This window comes from Prunus mume, linkage group LG4 (genome assembly GCF_029339155.1).
Source record: "Prunus mume cultivar Tortuosa linkage group LG4, ASM2933915v1, whole genome shotgun sequence".
Lineage (NCBI taxonomy): Eukaryota > Viridiplantae > Streptophyta > Magnoliopsida > Rosales > Rosaceae > Prunus > Prunus mume.
The window spans coordinates 2072065-2093473 of NC_142701.1; the positions used below are offsets into that span (position 1 = coordinate 2072065).

The window sequence follows — 21409 nt, forward strand, 5'->3', positions numbered from 1 at the left end:
AGTTTAGAGAAAGAACTACGTGTGGCTTGATCCTCGATGGGATGCGTAAGCGGCACAGGGATAGCGCCAGTGCAGCCAGATTAAATTAGTTAGGTACTTTGTTGAGTTTGGTTCGGACCTTGTCGTTGGTCCCGAAATTTGGGTGAAAGTGAGATGCAGCCGTGTTAGGAGGTTGGAACCTCATATGCTAATTGATTTGGAAAATTAAATGATATAAATTGCTTTTGGCTTGCATAAGTGCATTTGATTATATTATTTGGTGTAAGGAATGTGTTGGTAATTTGTTTTGAAGTATTTGAAGGCCGAAGGCCAAGTAGCTGAATTGCATGTCATTATCTTGTGCATGCTGCCCGTTGGGATATTAAAATGAATTTTGTGCAGGTTGAAATTTGGGGAATGTTCAATTTACAGGGGAGACTCTGTGGAAATTTGGCAAAAAATCTCGTGCCTACTCCTTTTTGAAAAATGAGGTTACAGTCTAGTAAGTGGGCTGACATCGGGGTGATGTCGGGGTTTCACAGATTTGTCTCGGTTTAGAAATTGGGGTGGGTCTGTCACATATGCAGACAAAGCTTAAACCTATAAATTATTCAACGCACTAAGTTAAAGTTGTAGTAACTTACCATACCTTGGATGGTCTCGAGACCACCTAAACATTGTCCCCCTTTGAAGTCTCTCTGTAAACACTTTGTAAACACCAAAACATTGTCACTTTCAACTGTTCCAAAACCGAACCCTCGAATCTTCAGTAATGCACTAATACTTCAATCAACACTATCTCCCTTTCAAACAGAGCACTTTCGACTACAAATCGCACTTTGAAACATCACAATCAAGAAACCCTACCCCTTTTCTCCTTTTCCCCATTCCCTTTCCCTCGCTTTTTCCTCTGTTTTGATGTCGACCTTCGATACCTTTCAGTTTCAAAATCGCGAAACCCTTTTCATCGGTGAAAATACATTAATGCCCATGCCATGGTGTAAGCTTTCTAATTCGGATGAATAATTTTAATGTGGAAAAGACATTTTTGCCCATGCCAAGTAGGACTTGTCCATGCCATGTCATCAAATTAAATGGAAAATTTGACAGAAATGACGGTTTCTAAAAGAGGAGGCATAATTAAAGTACCATGGTAACAATTTAGCAATGTGAGGGACAAAAAGTAAAGTTCAGGCTTAGTCCAAGGATCATTGCTACAATTTTGCCCAGTTATTAATACATACATTAAAAGTTCTTAACTACAACATAAAGTGCATGAAACATAAAAACTACTATCTTTTTTTTTAGGGAACACAACAAGTTCCACTTAAACATTCCAAGATGATAAGTTTGAAGGCCCACATTTTCGCGCAACCAAGGAGATCAGTCGTCTTCTGAGTCATCGTTCTGACTTCTAGAAGCCGTACTTCCCACAGGAGAAAATAAGTGATCCAACGAAGATGCGGGACCAGTAGTTTTGCAGAAGAGTGGAGGGAAAACTACTAAGACAATGAAAATGAAAAGGACTCCTAGGATCAATACAAGCGTAGGCAAGCCAATGAAGATTGCTAAACCCAGCCATGAAGGCTAAGGAAATCATGGTAGCGCAATCCCCAACAGCGGCAATGCCAACAGAGAGCTGTGTCCACAAATTTAAGTCCCCAACTACGCCCAAATGAGACAGACTGCAACAAGGATGCACTACTACAAAAAGTGACAAAGACGACCAGAAAAAAACGATGGTCTAAGTGAAAACCGTCGTTGTTTTTTAAAAAGACGACGGTTCTATAAAACCGCCGTGTAATAACACCTTAGACAACTAAAAATTGGAGATTCAAATGGTTGTTCCTAAAACACGACGTATCTAATTAAAAAACCGACGTCTTATTGAAATAGGATTTCCGAGTAGTAAAATCAAAGCCAACAAATAACATGAAGTTTGTAAACGACCAACATAGAAAGTGGACGATTTCAAAAACAACCGCCGTTTTAGAAATTAACACGACCAAGTTTTCGTATAAGGCCGTATAATTACAAATAAATCCACGGCGGTAAAATACAAAATACCGCCATATTAAATTAATGTACAACTACGGCAAAGATAAATATAACGACGTCTTTCTCATATTTTCTACGACGGTATCTTTAAATCTCACCACGTTGGGGTTTCATTTAACGACGTATTATAAAATTTAACGCCGTATTTATTCACTTTATCGTCATACAATATATTTAAACCATTGTCTGAATAAATTTTTTTTTTAACAATTTATTTCTTGGATTTGTTATCCTACGTCGGTAGATCTACTTAATGACAAGAATTGAACTAACCACGACGGTTTATATAGAAAGCCGCCGATATAATTAGATTTTTCTAAGATCACAAGGGTTAGAAAATCTTACAAGATGGAACTCTGTTCCTCATCATAATCTTACCAGAAAGACAATATTTTAGAGGTTAATAATGTATATGTATTTGTGTCTTTGAGATACACAAACGCACATACACATTAACATCAAAAAAATTGCCCTGAAATTTGGCGGCAGCCTCAGTTGCAATCAGAGAGACAATTGTTTGGAAGTTGATGATATGTGTGCGTTTGTGTATCTACACCTAACCACACACATCAACATCAAACAATTGCCTCTTAAAACTTCAACGGCAGCCACAGATTTGAAATCGGAGAGACACAATTTTTTGAAAATTGGTGATGTGTGTATGTTTGTGAATCAGATACATAAACATATACACACACCAACATTCAAACAATTGCCTCCTAAGAGATGAGGTAAGACAGAGAAAGGGGCAAGAAGAAGTTGAAACCTTAATCTTACTTAAGATGACAAAAAAAGACGACGGTATAACAAAAAACAATCGTTGTTTTTATATTCGTATTTGATTTAAATAAGTCACCCAAAAAAGAAACTTTACAAATTCTAGAACATTAATTTCCTCGGGAAAAAAAACTCTATTTATAACGCACTGTTTTTGAAAAATGAACTGAAAGAACTAGGGAAAAAAAAATTCTATTTATAATTATAAAAATGAAATCCACGTCGGTTATATTACACCTAACGACGTTTTAAAAATGAATCCACATCACGAAAAAAATATTGCGTCGTCTTAGTTTAAAAAAAGACGTCATAGTTATAATTAGACGACGTTTGTTGAAAATCCATCGTCTATATATGTCAAATACGTCTGTTTTTGTTTAAAAACCGTCGTCTGTGTCGTATATTACTTGCTATTAGAACTTTATATAATCTGCTATAGTGATGGTCATTGCTTGTCTTTTCACTTTATCATATAATAGGGTATAATGTCGGAGATGGATAAGTTATGGATGCACTCGAATAGAAGATCGAAGGCATATGAGTTAGTGGAAGCATTTTTGAACTTTTTTGTAGAAAATCTTCTAACTACAACACATATGTCCATGTGTTAAATGTGTTAATTTGAAATTGTTTGGGGTTGGAATTATAAGGGATCACTTATACTTTAATGGAGTTGACCAAAGCTATAAGAATTGGACATTTCACGGAGAACCTTGGGAAGCAACTACTAATGCTAGTAGAAATGTTGAAGAAGATGATGACCATAGTAGGTACAGATTTGTGTCGAAGAAATAGAGATGACAGGACCCGTCGATTTCCCGAGAGGCGAACCTGCGGAGACCCGACATCACACCCATGCCGGGTTCACTCCTTAAATCCTCGTTTAACAGAGGATTAGACACGAGACTTTATTTGTAGTCTCCCTATAAATGAACATTCCCCAAAATTTCCTCCTGCAAAGAAGCGCATTTATAACCAACCGGCATGCACAATATAATCTCATGCAATTTAAATAAATGGCCTCCGGCCTTCAAATGATTCTAGCGCCCACAAAGTTTTAAAATAACTTAATGCATCAAACATGCATATAACAATTTCAAAATCTACTCACGCGCACCTTCACTCACTTAGTCCCCAGGACAAGCCTCAATTCAACCAAGTTTTGGGACCAACAACGAGGTCCAAACCAATCGCAATAAGACCACCTAAGTGGGGTCTAATCGTGGCTGCACCCTAGTAACTCGTACGCCTCATGCCTGCTAAGGGATCAAGCCACACGTAGCTCTTCAGTATCTATCCTGGCTCCTAATATCAAATAAACCATTACAGCCATACCCATTTCATATATTCTAATATTTATCCATCACAATCCACTAAACACAATCACAATATCACCCTTCATACGACTGGGACGCACCCGGCCTTATGGGACACGCCGGCTAATCCAAAGCGTGCGACCTCACACCGGCTACATTCTCACGGCCGGCCCTCTCACACAGCCATATCTCCCCTCATACGTCGGGGCACCCGGCCGCGTATGGGTGTCATTGCCGGCTAATCCAAAGTGCGTGCGATACATTCTCCAGCCCTCACACGCCATATCTCACATCGTTAAAACTGCGCCGGCTAATCCAAAGGCGCGTGCGACCTCTGCCAGGCTTGTCTACATTCTCACCATTACGGCACGGCTACATTCTCACGGCCATCACACAATCACATCTCCCCTCATCGTCGTACGCCGGCTAATCCAAAGACGCGTGCGACCTCCTGCCAGGCACAGCTACATTCTCACCAGCCTCACCCATATCTCCCCTCATCGTGCCACGTGTATAGTGCAGTGCTAATCCAAAGGCGTGTGCGTCGGCTACATTCCATGCTACATTCTCTGCCATCACACAATCACATCTCCCCTCCCTCGGGACGCCTGCCATAATCCAAAGGCGCGTGCGACCTCTGCTGGCTTCATTCTCACCACCCTCACACCATATCTCCCTCATTCGGGACGCACTTGGCCCACGTATGGGAGTGCAATCAACTGCGCGGCTAATCCAAGGCGTGCGACGTCGACCTCACCTGTAGGCACGCTACATTCTCACACCCTCAACATGATCACAATATGGGGGGAGGGCACGTGGGGTAGTGCGTATAGCACTGTAAGCTAACATTCAATCGCTTTATTTACCTTTACACATCCACACAATTAATTATAGAAAATATAATTTCTAATCTTAAATAAATCTCAACAAATAAAGCATTCCATAAACTCCCCCATTTAAATTCACTAATTTATATCTTAAGCTCACGGTCTCCGTTTCACTCAACAACGCTCTGTCACTAAGGTCATTCTAGCCCTCCTGGGATGGTAGAACTACAAGGAAAGTCTAGCGGTCAACCCAGGGTCAAACTACCCAAACTTGGTCAAACAGGCCCACCGACCTCCAAATTCATCCGAAAGATCCTATAGGTTCTGGCTCTAGGACACATGTCCTGCAAGTTTGGTCGAATCGGACGGACGGATCGCTCACGATCATTACGATCGGACGATCGCTAAAACCCTCACCCTAGGGTTGGCATTTTCGATATGACTCCATGTTACGATCAGTCGAATCCACGATCTGGTAATACCTAGATCAACATATTGTAATTTGACCATCCAACGGTCCAATCCTAAGCGAACCGGAAAATCGCGATATCGATATCCGATTCGAACTCTAACGGCATCAAAATGAGATCCGAGCACACCAAGCGCTCGTGACATCGAGAGGATCGCAATGGGACAAAAATGCCCCTCGGCTCACGATGCTGCCCAGGCGCCGCCACACGGCGCGCCATGGGTGTCTAGCGATATCGCGATATCATGAAATCCTCCAAATCGTGAGCCAAGACTCCTACCTAGGTAATACACCTAATTTGGAGTCACTTTGTTCTTGGATATACCCCAAAAGGAAGTGGCGAATCGCGATCGCATAAAATCGGCGAATTTCAAGTAGATCGAGCTACTTAGCCTCAAAATTCATGAAATCCTACCCAACCATCAGCTTGATCATGGATGAATTTCCATACCTTGATTGCCAAAAATGGCGGCGGACGACGGAGACGAAGCCGGCGAAGTTTCTACAAACGGCGCTTTCTCCTCGTTTTCCGGAAACTCTGGGCGGCGACCCGTTAGGTAGGAAGAGGCGGCGGCGGTCATTTTAAGACTTTGGTGGCGGACGAGCACGGCCGCCAACGTGGCGGCCTCCATTCTTATCGCGAACCAGCGGAGGAGAGGGAGGCTTGAGAGAGAGACAGAATTTCCGTCTTTTAACCAAAAATCCATTTTCAAATATTTACGATTATGCCACTGCCAAAGCTTCATTTGACCATATCTCTCTCGTTACAACTCCGATTGGCCCACTACGTGTCTACGGACTCATCTCACCGTGCTTTACAACCGAAATTCCCAAATTCCTTCTGGGTAAGAAAATGACCAAAATACCCTTATCCCACGGGTAATTTCTCAATTCCACTTAAATTAATTAAACATTGAATAAATTTGGGGTCGGGGTGTTACAGATGGATGATAATGATTTTGGTGATTTTGGATTTGATCCTTATGAGTTTGCCAATGTGATTGGGGATGGAGATCAACCATTGTACCTTGGTTGTAGAAAGTATACGAAGTTATCAGCATTAGTGAAGTTGTATAATTTGAAGGCAAAACATGGGATGAGTGATGTCTGTTTTACAGAATTATTGATACTTCAAGGCGATTTGCTTCGAAGGAAATCTGATGCAGCCTCTATATATGAGGCAAAAAGACTTTGTGTGCATTGGGGCTGAGTTATGAGAAAATGCACGCATGCCCCAATGATTGCATCTTGTATAGGAAGGAGTATGAGGATTCAACTAATTGTCCTACTTATGGTATCTCAAGGTGGAAGGAAGGCAAAGATTCAATCTTGAAAGAGGGTGTGCCAGCGAAGGTGGTGTGGTATTTTCCTCATTTCCAAGGTTTAAAAGGATGTTTCGATCACATGAGACAACTAAGAGTTTGACTTGGCATGCTGCTAAAAATCAATTGATGGTCAGATGTCTCATCCGGCGGATTCCCGTCTTGGAAACTTCTTAATGATAAATGGCACGAGTTTGGTAATGAGTAGAAACTTGAGATTGGCTCTTTTATCTGATGGATTCAATCCACAGTTCTCTAATTAGCAGATATAGTTGCTGGCCAATTATCTTAGTTACATCTAATCTCCTTCCATGGTGTGCATGAAACGAAAGTTCATGATGTTGACCTTATTGATTTCCGGTCCTAAACAGTGGAAATGATATAGACGTCTACTTGGAGCCTTTGATTGATGATTTAAAATCTTTGTGGGATGAGATTGGAGGAGTGTATGATGCACATGATGGAGAATACTTTACACTCAGAGCTGCATTAATGTGGACAATTAATGATTTCCCGCCTATGGAAACTTATCTGGTTGTGTTGTTAAAGGATATAAAGCTTGTCCAATATGCGGCGATGATACACCTAGTCACAGGTTGAAAAATGGCCACAAAATTTGTTACATTAGGCATAGAAAATGGTTACCAATCAATCATCCATATAGGAGGCAACGTGCAGCTTTTAATGGGAAACCTGAATATGGCACGATTCGAGCCATTAATCGGAGAAGAAGTGCTGCATATGGTTGAAGATGGTGACAGATTTTGTTGGAAGAATCAATATTCTTTGACCTCGAGTATTGGAAGTACCTTCCTGTGAGGCATGTCCTAGATGTTATGCACATTGAGAAGAATGTTTGCGATAGTATCATTGGTACATTGCTAGAGATCCCTGGAAAAAATAAAGTTGGGATTACTGCTCGATTAGATTTATTGAACATGGGGGTCAAAACTGATTTGCAACCTGAGTATGGAGAAAGACGTACTCGTTTGCCTCCCGGGCCTTGGAATTTGTCAAGAGCAGAGAAGAGAGAGGTTTGCAATTCTTTCTATGGTATGAAGGTCCCTGAAGGTTATTCTTCAAATATAAAAAATCTTGTATCTTTACAAGATTCAAGACTTCTTGGCCTTAAATCACATGATTGTCATACCTTAATGCAACAATTGCTCCCTGTGGCAATTCTTTCTGTTTTGGAGAAGCCTGCAAGGTATGCAATAACTCGTTTGTGCTTCTTCTTCAATGCTATATGTGGAAAAACTGTTGATGTTTTCAAGCTAGATAAGTTAGAAGAAGATGTAGTAGTTACTTTGCGTTTGCTTGAGAAGTACTTTCCCCCTTCATTCTTTTATATCATGGTTCATCTAGTAATACATGTTGTCAGAGAAGTTCGTCTATATGGGCTAGTATATTTTATATGGACGTATCCGTTTGAAAGATATATGAAATAGCTAAAGGGGTATGTTCAGACTCGTCCCGAAGGTTGCATTGCTGAGCGGTATATAGCTGAAGAAGCTGTAGAGTTTTGTACCGAGCATTTATCTGATGTTAGTACAGTTGGAGTGCCTTCAAGCCAAAAGATGGGAGTTTCAAAGCCATTATCAGGTTGCACAGTGAGCGTAGTTGATCGGGACCTGTTGAACCAAGCACATCTATATGTCTTGGAGAATACGGAGGAAGTCCTACCTTATATCGAGTACGTATGAGTTTTATTCTTTAAGTTTCCATTTTAAATTATTTCTTATGTTTATCTTATATGTTTGGGACCGTAATGCTTGAATTTTTTGTGTCATGTAGGCAACATATGATCCACATCAAGACCGCTTATCCAAAATTTAGAAAGAGAACAAAGTGGCTGCAGGATAAGCATAATAGCACTTTCATTCAATGGCTACGCTTCAAGGTATATGTTATTGAATAACATATTGGACTTTTAATTTTCTTCTTTCTATGTTAGATTGAATTAAGTTATGATTAATTCGCAGGTTCAAAGTGAACTTAATGAGGAAGACAATCATGGTGTATCAGAAAATTTAAGGTAGCTAGCAGCTGGTCCAAACATGGCAGTGCCATTATATAGGAGTTATCTTATTAAAGGTATTAAATTCAACATCAAGACACAAGATGATGTGCGGACAACTCAAAATAGTGGAATTTATTTACTTGCACATACCATGCAAGTTGCTAGTGCCAAGGATAAAAACCCAAATCTCTCAAATACGGGTTTCTATGGTGTCATTCAAGAAATTTGGGACTTTGACTACCAAAAGTTTACAATCCCAGTCTTTAGGTGTGATTGGATAGATAGTACTTCTGGTCTTTTAATGGATGAACTTGGATTTACCCTTGTAGATTTGAGTAAAATTGGACATAGAAATGACCAATTTGTTTTGGCTTCTCAAGTCAAACAAGTATTTTTTGTTGACGACCCGATGCATCGTGGTTGGTCGATAGTGTTATCAATGCCTAATAAAGAATATAATGATGTTATTGGTGATGATATCTTAGGTGATGTGAGAATTGAGTGTGAGCCATTTACTAGGGGGATGCCAAATGTTGACACATTTGATGAAGTGGTGGGTGAGTTAGGGAGTCAAAATATTCGAGATGGGTGTGAAGGTATATGGATTGAATGATGCTTTATGTAATTGGCAGTGTATGACATTAATTTTGTAATATATTGTAATGTCATTTCTTCACTTTCATTATACAGGTTTTGGCCACAAAACAATCAGTACAAAAATTACTGGTTCCAGATTACAAACACGACGGTCTTGATAAAAATGTGAAAAACAAACGTATGTTCTAATAAAAAACGACGTTTTGGAGCATTCAACGACCGCAATATATTTACCGACGTCTTAAAGCAACGTAACAATGAAGAACCACGATGCTATTGTAAAACAGTTATTCAGGATAACACGTCGGAGAAGCATAAAGAACCGCCATGTAATTCAAAATAACACGACTCAATCCCATAATACCGACGTCTAAAAGCGAGATATCTAACTGAAGCGTTACAAAAGACGATGTCGTCATAAATTTACCACGTCGCATGTTCTTTCATAAACGAAGTGGAAATGGATGAATTGACGACGGTATTTGAAGTCCATTGGTAAATTTGTCGACGTTAAGAAATATGAATTAGATGACGTTAATTTTTTTAATGATGACGTATAAATTATGAAACACGGCGGTCTTTTTCATGGTAACGACGTTGTATATAGACGACAACGTCGTCTTTATAAATTAATGTGTCGTAATTAATGACCCCATCATTTTTTCCACGTCGTTTATTTTCAGATCGTGTCATTAAAATTATTTTACACGGCGGTGGAATGAGAAACGATGCCGTTTCAGAGTCATTACACAACGATTATATTTCAAAATATGACGTATAACTTTTGTAATACGGCTCTCATTTATTTGGAACCGACGTTGTTTATTATTTCAACGTCGTCTCTATACATACATGCGTTGTAACTAATGACCCTGACATCTATTTCCACGTCATCATTCATAAAAAAATCGAAGTGGAAAATTTATTTTACGACAGTTGTTGGAAATGTAATGACGTAGTAGGTGTCAATAACGTCATCTATTATATATTTAAAGACGTCATATTTTTATTTGTCGTTAAAGGTTTATTTAACAGCGTTGAGTTTTAGTTCTCGTCACTGTATGTGTATCTTGCGGCCATGTTCTGTTAATATATGTCATATGTTTCCTTTTTAACGACGTTTTTTTGTTACAGTTGGTCGTCTATTCTCATTCTCGACTGATTTTTATGTCTTTTTGCAGTACAAAGATGTCGGTTTTTATTTGTTGATAACGTTTTTTATTTTAACAACAACGGGTATTTACCGTCGTGGTTTTGTTATGAAAAAGATGTCGGTGAATTCCATGACCATTTGAAAACTGAATACACGACGGTGAATTCCCGTCGTGTTTTTCCTTTTTTGTAGTAGTGATGGCAGTATACATAGCTATGGTGTTACAAATCACAAAGGCTTGGAACATAGCGTTGGTTAGCAAGATTGCCATGCCCTCCTGAGGGGCGTCACCGTTGTTGCCACCTGGCATTGTGAAACCGGCTGCAAATGCCATTGTGGCAACAAGTGTGGTAACCACCAATAGAGTATTCACCCTGTCCCTAATGCTTTCCTCGTTTGGTAACTTCAAGTGAGTCGAACCTCCACCACTGTCTGCTACTTGTAGCGATCTCTGTTTTTTTCTTTGGAGGACATGCAAACTTTGAGCTCGTTGTGCGAAAGCAGATTTCAATACCGTCCAAGTAACCTCTGCGCAGTACAAGAAGAAACAATCCAATTACCAGACACATGTTGTTGGTAAAATAGAAACAAATCGTATAAAGATAACAAAAACATGTACTAACATGTAAATGATGACGATAAGTTTTAGTTGATCACTATTTGAGTGCTACATAACTCGGAGTTTCTAATCACAGTTGGAGTTGCCTATATAGTTTGTTTATGCCCAAATAAATGCATAGTTAGTGATGTCTTCATTTTGCCCAGCACAACTATTCATTTTCTTTCCCCACATGTTTTTTCCATTTGCTTGTTCTTTGAATTTGGCAGGAAGACTGTATCTTGTAAACTCCTTATATATGGGATCTGTGCAGCGACCCATCCATGAATTTTTCTTATTGGGGGCAAGATGTAGACCAAATCTACTACACGTCGAATACATCATTTAAATACTCAACAAGTAACAAATAAGGGTGCTAGATACTTACAAATCTGCAATCCACAGAGTCTCATAGATAACCAAACCTTCCACAGCTGCCCAGAATACCCAGTCCATGCCACTTTGTCTCTCCAACCTTGCTCAACAGAGCATCAATGGAACTTCACGGGCGGTAAAAAGAGGTGAGTAGGGCCAATAGTCGTCACTATCCTCAAGTGGATCTGTCACTGGATGTGTGGTGTATGTGATAGGCTTTTTAGTACCCGCAAACAGGGTTAAAACTCCTACAAAACTTGCAAGAATGACAAGGTTATTGTAGTATAAATGATTCTCAAGGTCGTTCTCCGCAGGGATTATTTAAATAACTCGTAGCAACAAATTCTAATTAATTATTGCAAAAGAAAGTTGAGATGTTTGATTTGAAGACCTTAAATTAAAAATTTAACTAATAAAGATAAAGCAATATTCAAAATTAAAGCTAAGAGCAAGAGAAAGCATTGTGTTTTTAGAAATCAAATTAAGAAAGCACTAGGATCCGCGTCACCTTAACAATTCTATATAGTTTCCCAATTACTTATGACCTATACATGCATATTTGAAGGTTAGGTATTCCTAATATATGCCTACTTGGACCCCCAACATAGAGCGTATATCACACATGCAATCCGTCTGTGGTATTGGATCAAATCTAAACATACATGACTCATTAAGTTCTATGAAACCTTTTGAAAAACCATGCAACCCTTAAGGCGTGATATTCATCCTAAGTGAACTTGCACATATTAATCACAGAAGCCCGTCAATTTCAGGACCGACCTCCGACCAAAACTGCATCAAATTACTTTTCTAAACATCTAATGGTGATCAAGCATCAAGACACTTAGATAGTTTAACCCTGATGAATAATTCAGTAAACTGCATGCATATAATCAAAAGCAAATTGGACAGAAACTACATATTCTTGCTAAGGCTCGTGGCCTCACCCTAGCAAAAGAGAGTTAGTTACGCATGTTCACAATTGAAATCCAAGAAAATATCATTAAGAAGAATAAGAATGAAAACACCGAAAGTCGAAAATCCAAAACCCTAGCAATTGCTCCAAAGCCAAAAGAAATAAAAAGGAGTCCCTAAATTGCTGTGAAAATGAGCTTAAATACCTCCTAAAACCTAGCTGCCCCATCCCCACAAGGAAACTAGGTTAAAATAAGATAATACTAGGATATAAAATCCAAATTGGATTAGGAGAATCTGCCCAAATCTGCCCAGCCACGTTTTGGTCTCAAATCTCCTCAAATCTGGCCCAAGATAGCTCGTTTTAAAGATAAAAACGTTCTGAACACTTCTCCAGAAGGCCACGAACCCATCTGAGGTCATCTTGGGCTCCAAAACACGATAAAAGCCCAAATCGTCATTATTCCAGCACACTGCTCCTTTATTTTATCAGAAAATAACCGCTTGGTAGAAAGGTCTTAAATTTTGATACGATCAAGCCAAGTGACTCACGAACGTCCTCCAACTGGAATTACTCCAAAATTCGTCCATTTGATTATGTTTTGCTCCAGAGGGAGTCGAAAGTCCTATAATGGAAATATAATTCAAAGTATCAAAATTCTTCCAAAATATTAACCAAACTATATTAAAAATGGGGTTAAATATATAATATAAAATATGCGCATCAGTATGTTTTATATCAACCATTTTAGGTGAGCTACATCAGCCATAGAGTTGTAATCCTACTTCAATAAAATCTAGAGTGTTTTCTAAATTTATTTATTTCTCCTTTTAGTTCTCTGTTCGATTTCTTTGAGAATAGACCAAACTGGAACTAATGCGTACTTGTTCCCAACCCGCTAAATAGAACAAGGATAATTCCCTTGGAAATGATAGCCAAAATCATCATCATCAGTCATCTGATAAAAGTAAATATAGTACTAACTTACCCCATGATATGATGCAATAGTTTCCAAAGTGCTTTCTGTAATGTCAAGAGCTGTCATGCCGCTACCATTCAAGAGCTTTAAGTTTGTCCTTGTATCCCAAGCCAATCTGTAGACAACCTTGGGATGGTGGTGCATCGTTGCCAAATGTAAAGGAGTATTTCCGTTGCTGTCTTTTTGGTTTATCAGCATTCGAAACTCACCCTTTTTAAGAAAATATTTGACAAGATTGTCTTTGCCGCATCTTGCTGCAACATGGAGTACATTTTCGCCATTAAAGTTCTTCAATTCCTTTGAATCAGGACAATGTCGAAGCAGCTCTTTAACAATCTTGATATGACCTTTGCTTGATGCTGAATGGATTGGAAAGTTGCCTCCATGATCCATTTGATGAGAATCGGAGAGGCGTCTGCCAAATAAGAAACGAACCCCTTCCAGGTAACCAATTGATGCTGCCCAATGTAGTGGAGTCCTCCCTTTCTCATCTTTTGGGCTCTCAAACGTTTCCTCCATACTTGATATTATCTCTAAGAGTTCTAATGAAATCAAGTATAAGTTAGAACAATATGAGTATGACGTTTTTCTTTCAGATTAAAAAATGAAATAATAAAAAAATGGATAAAAAATCCACCACACTAGCCGTTGTGGCAAAGCAGAAAAAACAGAAGTATTAATTGAATGTACTACGGTACCATTGTTCCGATGAATTGAATGCAACGGAGACTTGCCATTAACACGAACTTCTGGCTTTTTCTCAACTGCTTTTTTGTTTATTAGTTTTACGATCTCATCAAACCCTTCCTCAGCGGCCAGATACAAAGGTGACTTTTCTTCCTTATTAATATAATAAGAAAAGGCAGGATAGGCTTCTATCAAACACTTTGCTACTGATTGGTTACCATGAATCAGGGCCTCATGCAAGGGGGTGTTTTGCGCATCATTTATCAAGGTCATAAATACCTCATCAGCATTTTCAGCGCCTAGGGCTTCACGGAGAAGAGTGTTTGCTGTATCTAAATCCCCGGCTTTGGCGGTAATATGAAGCGCAGTGTCGCCCTCAAAGTTTTTCTCAAACAAAAGGGGCTTGTGAAGGTGTATGATCTCGGCTGCTAGTTTCGCATGGCCGAAACTTGCAGCTATGTGAAGGAATGTGTTCTTATGAGGGCTTGGTCGAGACAGAAGCCGAATGCGAGCATTGGGATCATGTACTTCATCTGCCTCAAGCTTCCTTTCAATGGTGTCCTTAAAGCTATCTATCTTGCCCTGAGTTGCGTAGCCGTACAACTGCTGGTACAAGCGCAAGCTACTTGAATCTTCATCGCCGTCTGTTTGCTCAAGGAGTCCTCGATTGAATTCCTCTGATGGTTTTGTTGCATTTGGTACCTCCCTAGTGCCATGGTAAAACTTAACATGTTGCGCTGCGAATTTTACATCTACCTCAAGGCTTCTTTCGTACGAGGGTACATCAAGAACGGGCCTTTCGTGGACTACCTTCTTCTTTGTTAATTTCTTTGATGCATTCTCCCTTGTCCCATGGAAAGCATTAGCATATTGCTCACTGAATTCTACATCTTCCAAAGCGGTCCGCACAAAGTGCAAGCTACTTGAATCTTTATCGCCATCTGTTTGCTCAAGGAGTGCTCCATCGTCTTTTTGGTACATGGGCAGATCGAGGACCACTGCTTCTTTGCGGGACACGGGCTGATCACTAGCCAAGCTTCGGAGGTCCACGCCGTCATCTTCATCGTCAGCTATGCTGATGCTTGCAGCTGTGTCCTCATTGGTGGCCGCACGCAGCTCTTTGTCTGCCATATATGGACGTCAACGTTGCTTTAGATTCCGATCTGCACTTCAACGTTGCTATAAGATATGAAGAGCTAGCGCTCAAGTGTTAACTGATAATTAAGTAATTAGATACAATTACCGGTCTACGTGTCCTTACCAAATACTGGAGGTGTGGAGAAGCCTGAGAGAGAACGATAGATATAACAACTACAACTCAATGCCACTTACATATAATAGAGTAGGAAGTAGCTAGTTATTAGGAAGATATCAATAGAGACGCTGACAGAAATAGAAAATTATACAGACAAAAAAGAAGACACTAGAGAGAGAGAGAGAGAGAGAGAGAGTGAGTGGCTTTGTTCAAGTCAATGTTGGGTCCATGCATGCAAGTCTACTTACGTGGCATCAATTCAATACTCCATCCAAGTGATGAGGTAATTAATATACGTTAAAAATGTCTCTTAATAAAGTTAAATTTTAGAGATATTTAGTGATATACCCATTTCTAGCACTAATATTATAAATAAACCCTACACAATTGAATTTTTATAAACAAACTCAAAAAATGACAGCTGGCGTTATTGAATTTAATATTGATAATTAAATTACTTTGATGCCCTATTGAGTGTTTTGGGTATTTTTATGAGATTTTGAGGTTGAGCTTGTTTTAATTGATGGCAGTTTTGTAATTTATAAGAAGTTAAAAGCTTTTTTGTTATGTTGTAAATGGGTTTTATGTGTGTTTCTAAAGTTCATTTCATATGGGGTATTTTTATAATTTGGGCCCCCATATTGGGTATAATAGTGAATCTCCCTAAATTTTATTATTCATTATCTAATCAACAAATTGGGACCGTTTATCAGTTTTGTTTCCCTCTATAATCATTTAGATGAAACGAGAGGCCAACAGTGACAGATCCATAATTTTATCCTGACTAAATTAGTGTGTGAAAATTGCCAAATGTTTGGTAAACGAAAAATACCATGAAAAATTATTTGTGAAATATTTATTTTCCTTGTAGCACTTCTTGCACAAATTCCTTTTCAAATTTTAATGTGGCCTTATATTGAAGTCTGAGAGTTAAATCTCATGCACTTGAAATTCTGACACCTAACGAATGCATTCCCACTTTGACTAGCAGATTCTTACTGCTATTTTAATCGCACCCCTACAGAATGCCATGAAATGCTTGCGCTGTTTAACACGTCCATTCAACAACGTACCATACAATGTCTGGATTGTGTCACTTCAAGTTGTTTGAAAGACCGGCCATGATACATAGGTTTCAGAGTCGCACATCATCAAAAATTGAAAGCTTATTCGTGCACATCTGTACTTAGAACGAAACACAACAAAAGAAATACCACGTCATTGGGTTGGATCTGCAGTAATTGGATATTCGAGAATCCATAAAGCTTCAAATGAATTATGTTGAGGTGATTCTGTGAACAATGCATTGACGTGATAACCACTTATACATTCCCCTCATTTCTTGCAGCATACTAAATCCGTAAGCGGCAAAACGGATTTAAAATTTCTTTCAGTCACTAGAACTATCAATTAATACTAGGCTGTATGGATAAGTCAAAACCTTTCAAGCTTCTTACATATCAAAAGCCTTTAAAGCTATGTCTTAAACAGAAAACCGCAAACGTAAACGTACATTCTTAAACAATATTAGGAAGCTTTCCTTTCTGTGCACTTCCAAAAATCCCTCCGCAACGATATAGATCATGTGTCGAACGCTCATCTCAGTACCCACAACTGCAAATGGATTCTCCAGCACAATCCTTCAGGAAATATTTGACCACATATTTGCCTCCTCTCCTGCAAAACAAACCAATCTTTCCACCCCACAAAACAATGACCACTTCCAGAGATTCTCACATAACGCAAAAGGAAGGGTTAACAAAATACAGAAACCTACTTGAAGCTCTAATTCTATAGCTGAAGATGCCTAAATGAAAGAGAGCAAAGGGTTCAAACCTCAGAGACTTATCTGCCTAAAAATTAACATAGTAATTTTCAGACCAAAAGCTACAATCTTGCAATTATATCTTACAAGAAAAATGGGTAGATGATAAGACTGGCCACAATATAAAATTAAACTAAACTAAAGTAAATAAACTTAGGTCTTGGAAACCTAAGCAGATCAAGCCCAACTTGATCAGTTCCAATGATTTCCAAAAATTAATCTGGTTCTATAGAATGATTCAAAGAAGAAAGAAAAGGATTAATGTCTAATTACACACTTTAAGTTAGCTATGTATAATTACACACTTGATCAGTTTTTAAATTATTATAGCTTTTTTCTCTCTCAAACTCTAATTAAAATGTCAAGAAAGGAAAAACAAAATAGCATACAGTTTCACAAAAATTCATTTCATGTTCCCTGGCCAGAAAATAAAATAAATTTTTTTTTTGATGCACTAGTATCTCTGTCCTATATAATGCACTGAAGCAAGAAATCAAATGTGTACCTATCAAGGAAAGATTATCCTTTCAAAAAGTATAAAATGAGAGGGGCAACAGACAAATTAAGAGGCCAGCGATCTTAGTTTACTTCTTTGTTGATAACAACTGATATTTGTTTATTCTCACCAAAAGCACATCTAGCTTCGGAGTTTTGTATAGGAACAAATTTTGATTCATCTAACTTTCACTGTTGTGCTTCCAACCAATGCAATAAAGCAGATGATAAAAACTTTTAAGCTTCATTCATTATAGGTGACAACTGTAGATCCGAGTACGCACATAAAAAAGGTATCTAGCAAATGGTAAAATAGAATAGTTCAACAACCTTTCATTCCCTGACTTACCATAATTCACAGAGCCAGCATCATATTCCTAATCCTGAAGTTGCTAGGATTAGAGGAGGAGACAATGAAACTTTCCAGAAATTACATCCCCATGTTTGTGGATGTGTAGGAAGATAGGGTTGAGGATTATAACCCTCTTTTCGCAGTTCAAGAAGAAGACTCTTGAGCATTGAATATATCTGAGCAGACTGTGGGTGACTTCCATCTGCTGCAACAAACATATGAGTGTTGTTGTTAACCTCGATCCAACTGTACCCAGGAACCTTCTGAACTCCTCTTTCCTTCATCAAACTTCTAACCTTAAGCACACTCCCCATTTTCCAGCATCAGCATGTATATTTGAGAATAGTATGTAATACCCAGAATTTTGTGGTTCTAAGTCAAAAAGATGTCTTGATGCCTCTTCAGCAAGCTCAACATTGCCATGGACCCGACAAGCTCCAAGCAATGTTCCCCAGACACCAGAATCTGGGGAGAATGGCATACTCTTTATTGTTTCAAATGCTTCACTTAAACGTCCAGCACGCCCAAATAGATCTACCATGCAAGCACAATGCTCCAACCTAGCTGGGATCCCATATTCCTCAATCATGCAACGGAAGTAGAAAATTCCATCATCAACTTGGCCTGCATGGCCACAAGCAGATAATATACCAAGAAAGGTGACATGATCAAGCAGGATCCCATTACCCAACATTTCATGAAACAGGACAAGAGAGTCCTGAAGGCAACCGTGACTCCCATAAGCAGAAATAATGCTGTTCCAGGACACTTCATTCTTCTCTTCCATCATGTCAAACACACTGCGAGCAAGAACTAAGTTTCCACATTTGGCGTACACGTCTATCAGTGCACTCTCAGCAAACAGATCAGACCTAAATGCACTTCTAATCATGAAACCATGAATCTCTTTCCCATAATGAAGTGCCGGTAAGTTTGCACAAGCAGAAAGAGCAGCTGAAATGCTTACACAGTCATACTTGGCACCTGCCATCCCCATTTGACGAAATATATCAATGGCTTCTTCTGGCTTGCCATTCTGGGAATAGCTTGTTATCATTGAGTTCCAACAAATGGTGTCCCTTTCAAACATTCTTTCAAAAACTTGATGAGCAAGATCCAATCTTCCAGATTTTGCATACATGGCTGTAAGCGCACTTCCCAGATGGAGCCTTCCGTCAAGCCCATGCTTGAGGATGTTTCCATGCAATTCCTTTCCCAATTTCAGAGCAACCAAACCAGCACAAGCTGGTAAAACACTTGCCAAGGTTAGAGAATTCGGTCGCATTTTCTCTTTAAGTAACCATCTAAAAATTTCCAATGCATTATTATTCATCCCATTGAGAACGAGCCCTGAAATCATAGCAGTACACATGACAACATCAGTTCTGGTGCTTTGGTTGAAAATTTTGTGTGCCATATCCACATTCCTGCACTTGAAGTATACATCAATCAGTGCACTTTTCAAGAACACGTCCAAAGGCACTAATGTCTTACAATGTAACCGTGAATTTCCTTACCTTGCTTGAGGCTAGCCAGTTCAGCAACTGATGGTAGAAAACTTGCAAATGTGATTGAGTCCGGTTTGACACTAGAAGAAATCATCGCTTGAAACAAGCGTGAAGCCTCAACCATAAACCCATTTTGTATATACCCAGATATCATTCCGTTCCATGTCACTAAATCAGTTCATGGCATCATATCAAACAATTTGCGGGCCTCAGACAAGCACTGGCATTTTGAATACATTGCTAACAATGTATTAGCCACTGGAGAATCCAACTCCAACCCACAAGCAACAATTAGCCCATGAAGCTGAGTACCAAAACCAATCATAGCTTCTGAGGCACAAACAGACAAAATGCAAGCGAATGTCACTGCATTGGGCTTAATTTCACTATTTCTCATTTCCAAGAACATTCCAACAACATTCTTCGATTCTCCATTTTTAACATAACCATGAAGCATGACATTCCACAAAACACAATCTTTGTGAGGCATTTCAACAAACAAGCACCATGCATCATGGATACAACCAGTGTCCACATACAATTGAATCAAAGAACTACCCACAAATACATCCACTCCAAAACCCATAAACTGGATGGTATCATAGATTGCTTTACCCAATCTTACATTATTCACACCACCACAAGCTTTAATTACACTTGGAAAAGTGTACTTGTCAGGTGAAATTCCAGAACCCAACATCTTGAAGTAAAACAGCAAGGCAAACTCAAAGTAACCCATCATAGTAAACCCTCTAATCATCCAGTTCCAAGGCAAAGTATATTGCAAATCAAGCTGATAAAAGATGTTCTTAGCATCCACAATGCTCCCACAGAGAAAATACATACCTAAAATCTTTGTACCGACAAGGCTGTTTTTTAAAAGTCCACTGCAAATACCATGTGCATGAACTTGTCTACCTTGTTGGATAAGAGAATGATCACTACAAGCTTGCAAGATTGAAGCAAACTGGCTTGCCACTGCCCCTTCCAGATTAAGAAAGTATTTGCAGTCTGTATGTACGGACTTGGATCTTTGTGATGTAATGGGTATGAAATGTTTATAGATTGGACATATAACTTTCTTGTACATCTCTTTTGTGTTGTAAGAATTGTCTTTGTTTAGAAGGGCCTGGACATATCTTTTTCTCTTTTTGGTTTTCTGTCTATTGGTCCATATGGTTACTTTGAAAACTATGTGGTTGACAACAAATTCTGAAGAAAGATAGAGGATAGAGAGCCCACCTTTATCGGATTACTTTGATGTGTCCTCCTTAAAGTATCCTTAATGCAATAGAACAATGAATCCTAATTCTAATAAAACTAATGTTTACACCATAATCAACCGAGCGTGTCAGCATCAAGCAACTAGCACCAAGAGCATCAACACCATGACACGTGTCATACCACAGTGACTTGTGCAAAGTCACATCGAAATCTACACAAACCTCCCACTTTCACCTCCCTATAAATAGGGAATAGTATCCATGTGAAAAGAGGACTTCCCTCTCCACTTAGAAGAGGATCCGGGTCTCGAGCTAGACCCTAGGGCCGGACTCTCTCCTAGATCCCGACTGGGCATCTCACTTGTTATCTTTATATTGAGTCCAATCCCATGTACAAATGTAATCATACACTATTATAATGAGAACACAGTGGACGTAATTCATTAAGGGTGAACCACGTATATCTTGTCTTCTTTACATTTATCGCTTGTCCAAGTCTTTACATACATGCTTAAGGTCCTCACCTTCATCCATCATCCATCACATATCATCACTAAGTTGGACTCAATCTTGGCCCAACCATTTTGAGCATCAACAACTAAGAACCCCTTTAGCCTTGTAATCCAATTAAACACTAATACATAGGCTCTGGATGAGATTGTTTAGAGTACTTGATTA

General features: G+C 39.0%; 2 pseudogenes; both read right to left on the reverse strand.

The window, feature by feature from the left end:
- Nucleotides 1–1362: 1362 nt before the first annotated feature.
- Nucleotides 1363–15204, reverse strand: LOC103328567 (protein ACCELERATED CELL DEATH 6-like; annotated as a pseudogene).
- Nucleotides 15205–16691: 1487 nt separating this feature from the next.
- On the reverse strand, nucleotides 16692–20598 carry LOC148917630 (pentatricopeptide repeat-containing protein At4g21300 pseudogene; annotated as a pseudogene).
- Between the last annotated feature and the right edge of the window lie 811 nt (nucleotides 20599–21409).